Source organism: Salvelinus namaycush, chromosome 30 (genome assembly GCF_016432855.1).
Source record: "Salvelinus namaycush isolate Seneca chromosome 30, SaNama_1.0, whole genome shotgun sequence".
NCBI classification, from domain to species: Eukaryota; Metazoa; Chordata; class Actinopteri; order Salmoniformes; family Salmonidae; genus Salvelinus; species Salvelinus namaycush.
Window position 1 is genome coordinate 19,600,580 of NC_052336.1, and position 5,100 is coordinate 19,605,679.

Genomic DNA, 5,100 nt, shown 5'->3' on the forward strand with positions numbered 1-5,100 from the left:
ACCGGTCTGAGTCAGCTGGGTCAGTCATGGCCAGTTCATACTATAACGACACAGGGCAAGACCAATATGCAGACACAGGAGGCAGATGGTTCATTAACCCTCCCGTTGTCCTCGGGTCAGAGTGACGCAGGCCCTGCGTTCAGTGGGTCTCCCGCTGTCCTGGGGTCAGAGTGACCCAGTCACCACTAGCAAGGTAGGTGTATGTTATTGTGTGTACTATGTGCAGGGGGTCCCCCGTTGTGCTCGGGTCAGAGTGACCCAGGCCCTGCGTTCAGTGGGTCTCCCGCTGAGATCAGGTCAGAGTGACCCAGCCACCACTAGCAAGGTGTATGTTATCGTGTCTACTGTGTGTGTAGCATCTGTGAGTGGGAGGGAGGTTGTGTGCGGGGTCCCCGCTGTCCTGGGGTCAGAGTGACCCAGCCACCACTAGCAAGGTGTATGTTATTGTTTGTACTGGGTGCAGGGGTCCCCGCTGTCCTGGGGTCAGAGTGACCCAGCCACCACTAGCAAGGTGTATGTTATTGTTTGTACTGGGTGCAGGGGTCCCCCGCTCTCCTGGGGTCAGAGTGACCCAGCCACCACTAGCAAGGTGTATGTTATTGTTTGTACTGGGTGCAGGGGTCCCCCGCTGTCCTGGGGTCAGAGTGACCCAGCCACCACTAGCAAGGTGTATGTTATTGTTTGTACTGGGTGCAGGGGTCCCCCGCTGTCCTGGGGTCAGAGTGACCCAGGCCCTGAGTTTCGAGGGGTCCCCGCTGTGCTCGGGTCAGAGTGACCAAGGCACCACTAGCAAGGTGTATGTTATCATGTCTACTGTGTGTGTAGCATCTGTGAGTGGGAGGGAGGCAGTGAGAGGCTGTGTAAAGGCCTCCCGCTGTCCTGTGTGCAGGTAGAGCAAGGCCCCTGAGTTCAGTGGTCCATGTAGTACACCGGGAGCCCAGTGGTGAAAGGGTGACAAGCACGGCTACCCATGCCCAGACATGTCCCGCCATGTGCAAGAGGGCAGCCAGCACTGCATGAAGTTGCTTTCCCACGACCCCCGTGCTACCCGGGAGCCCAGTGGTGCAAGGGTGAACAGCACGGCTACACATGCCCAGACATGTCCCGCCGTTTGTAAGAGGGCAGCCAGCACTGCATGAAGTTGCTATCCCACGACCCCCGTGCTACCCGGGAGCTCAGTGGTCCATGGGTGAACAGCACGGGTACACATGCCCAGACATGTCCCGCCGTGTCCAGGGGGAGGGTAGCCAGCACTGCATGAAGTTGCTATCCCACGACCCCCGTGCTACCCGGGAGCCCAGTGGTCCATGGGTGAACAGCACAGCTACACATGCCCAGTGGTCCATGGGTGAACAGCACGGCTACACATGTTCAGACATGTCCCGTCGTGTGCAAGAGGGCAGCCAAGTGGACCCAATGGTGTCCAGGGGGAGGGTAGCCAGCACTGCATGAAGTTGCTACCCGAGCAGGCGTGTACTGCAGGCGTACTACACGGGAGCCCAGTGGTGCAACAGGGGTGAACACGTGCCTTGTTGATTCATGTCGCCCGTGTAAGCTGGCTGTAGAGAGGATAGTAATATTGTCAGCGGCACACGTCGTCGGTACCCCCGTGCTACGTGGTCTTCCCCGCTGCTCAGTGGACCCAAGCCATGACCGTGCGTTTCACCTCCGCGCAGGTTCTAGAACAAATTTTCTCCAGTGTCCATCATGAAGAAGACTACTCTGATTCCGAAGAGGAGGAGGAGGAGGAGGAGGAGGAGGAGGAGGAGGAGGAGGATGTGTCGGAAGATGAAGACGGGGAGGAATACAACCCCGAGTGCGAGGACAGCGACGCGTCATCGTGCTCTTCGGAGGAAGACCAAGAGGAAGACCAAGAGGAAGAGATCGCCTCCGCGCAAGCCGAAAGGGAGACGTTGTTGTCAAAAAACGGCAAAATCAAATGGTCCCCCGTGGCCTATCATGACCGGGCCCGTGTGATCTGCCACCCTGACCCGGCCATGACGCCGAGCCCCACAACCTATGCCGTGTCGCATGCCCATGACATCGCGTCCACCTTCTACTTGTTCGTCACACTGGCAATAGAAAGGATAATTTTGGACATGACAAATCTGCAGGGGGTGCGAAAATACGGTGACGGCTGGCGAGCCATGGACGCCACTGACCTGCGTGCCTACATAGGGCTGCTAATCCTAGCGGGCGTCTACAGGTCCCGAGGTGAGGCCACAGCCAGCCTATGGGACGCGGAGAGCGGCAGGACCATATTTCGTGCCACCATGCCACTCAAGGTCTTTCACTAGTACTCGAGGCTGCTACGATTCGACGACCAACAGTCGAGACCCGCAAGACTTGCAGCCATAAGAGAGGTCATAAACGTCATTGGCCCCAATTAAGCCAGTAATAACGCTAATCTGTTCTCCCGCCAAAGGCCGCTGTCCATTCCGACAGTACATTCCCAGCAAGCCAGCAAAATACGGCATCAAGTCATGGGTGGCCTGCGACGCCAAATCCAGCTACGCTTGGAAGATGAAAGTCTACACCGGCAAGGCGACCAGCGGAGGCCCCGAGAAAAACCAGGGGATAGGCATCGTCCTCGATCTGACAAAGGGACTAAGTGGTCACAATGTCATGTGTGACAATTTCTTCACATCCTATGAATTCGGACAGGAGCTCCTCAAGAGGAACCTCACCATGGTCGGCACAGTGCGAAAGAACAAGGCCGAGCTCCCGCCAGCGCTGCTCGCGTCAAAGGGCAAACAGGTCTTGTCCTCAAGGTTTGCCTTCACGCCCACCGCCACTCTAGTGTCCTACCTGGCAAAGAAAAAGAAGAATGTGCTACTTCTGAGCAAGCTGCACACAGAGGCCGACATTAGTGGTCGCCACGACAGGAAGCCGGCCATCATCCTAGACTACAACTGCAACAAAGACGGCGTGGACAACCTGGACAAGGTGGTTGGAACGTACTGCTGCAGACGGATGACTGCCCGCTGGCCCCTGGTCATCTTCCACAACATCCTTGACGTGTCCTCCTACAATGTCTTTGTCATATGGTGAGAGATCAAGCCTAACTGGATGCCTCGGAAACGGAACAAGAGGAGGGTGTTCCTGGAGCAGCTGGGAAAGGCACTTGTGAAACTATTGATCCAAAGAATGCAGCATCTCCCCCGCATGGAAGCAGCGTCAGCACTTGTCAAAACCGTCCAGAGTGCTACGTCTCATCTCCTGTTTGTCGGGGAGAGCACTTGAGTGGGCCAACGCCGTATGGGGGAGAGAAGGCGCAGCATTGGTCCACTATGAGGATTTCACACGCCGTTTCCGGGCGGTATTCGATCATCCACCTGAGGGGAGAGCGGCGGGGGAACGGTTGTTCCATCTTCGACAGGGGATGAGGAGCGCACATGACTTTGCACTGGACTTCAGGACCCTGGCAGCCAGCGCAGGATGGAATGAAAGGGCCCTGATCGACCATTGCCGGTGTAGTCTACGTGAGGACATTCGTCGGGAGCTGGCATGCAGGGACACCACCCTTAACCTCGACCAGCTGGTGGATTTATCCATCCGGCTGGATAACCTGTTGGCCATCCGCAGACGTCCGGATCGGGGCCCGTCCATTCCATCTCCCAGCACCTCCGACCCTACACCTATGGAGCTTGGAGGTGCTGCTCTGAGGGTAACCGGGTTGGGGGGGGGGGGGCATTTCCTGCACCACATGTGGCCGCAGAGGGAACACTGCTGGTCGGTGCTGGGGAGGTTCCCCCATTCCAGGTGAGTAGGCACCCGACTCACCCAGAGCGTCCTGTTGTGCACATGTGTGTAAGTATAGAATTTCCTGAGTTTTCCCCGCATTCCCAGCATAAAGCGCTAGTAGATTCTGGCGCAGCTGGGAACTTTATTGACCGTTCATTTGCACTTAGATTAGGGATCCCTATTGTTCCTGTTGATGTGCACTTCCCTGTACATGCCTTAGATGGTCATCCTTTAGGGTCGGGGCTGATTAGGGAGGTCACAGCTCCACTATGTATGATAACGCAGGAGGGTCATGAGGAGAGAATTAGTCTCCTTCTGATCAATTCTCCTGCGTTTCCTGTGGTGTTAGGGCTTCCCTGGTTGGCCTATCATGACCTCACTATTTCATGGCAACAGAGGGCTCTCAAGGGATGGTCACGTTAGTGCTCAGGGAGGTGTGTAGGTGTTTCCATAGGTGCAACTACGGTGGAGAGTCCAAACCAGGTCTCCACCATGCACATCCCCCCTGAATATGCCGATTTGGCTCTCGCCTTCTGTAAGAAGAAGGCGACTCAACTACCACCCCATCGACGGGGGGATTGTGCAATAAATCTCCTGGTAGACGCAGCACTTCCCAGGAGTCACGTGTATCCTCTGTCACAGGAGGAGACGGCGGCTATGGAAACACATGTCTCCAAATAACTGGGACAGGGATACATTTGGCCTTCCACTTCACCTTCCTCCACGAGTTTCTTTTTTGTGAAGAAGAAGGATGGAGGTTTACGCCCGTGTATTGACTATCGAGGTATAAATCAGATCACGGTGAAGTACAGTTACCCGCTGCCTCTCATAGCCAGTGTGACAGAGTCATTGCACGGGGTGCGCTTCTTCACAAAATTGTATCTCAGGAGCGCTTACAACCTGGTGCGTATCCGGGAGGGGGATGAGTGGAAGACGGCATTTAGTACCACCTCTGGGCACTATGAGTACCTCGTCATGCCATACGGGTTGATGAATGCTCCATCAGTCTTCCAATCCTTTGTAGATGAGATCTTCAGGGACCTGCACGGGCAGGGTGTAGTGGTGTATATAGATGACATTCTAATATACTCCGCTACACGCGCCGAGCATGTGTCCCTGGTGCGCAGGGTGCTTGGTCGACTGGTGGAGCATGACCTGTACGTCAAGGCTGAGAAATGTCTGTTCTTCCAACAGTCCGTCTCCTTCCTAGGGTACCGCATTTCCATTTCAGTGGTGGAGATGGAGAGTGACCGCATTTCAGCCGTGCGTAATTGTCCGACTCCCACCACGGTAAAGGAAGTGTAGCGGTTTCTAGGGTTTGGCAACTACTACCGGAGGTTTATCCTGGGTTTTGGT

General features: G+C 55.7%; 1 pseudogene; it reads left to right on the plus strand.

Annotated features, from left to right (window-relative positions):
• Positions 1–1,997: 1,997 nt before the first annotated feature.
• On the plus strand, positions 1,998–3,243 carry LOC120024843 (annotated as a pseudogene).
• The last annotated feature ends 1,857 nt before the right edge of the window (positions 3,244–5,100 follow it).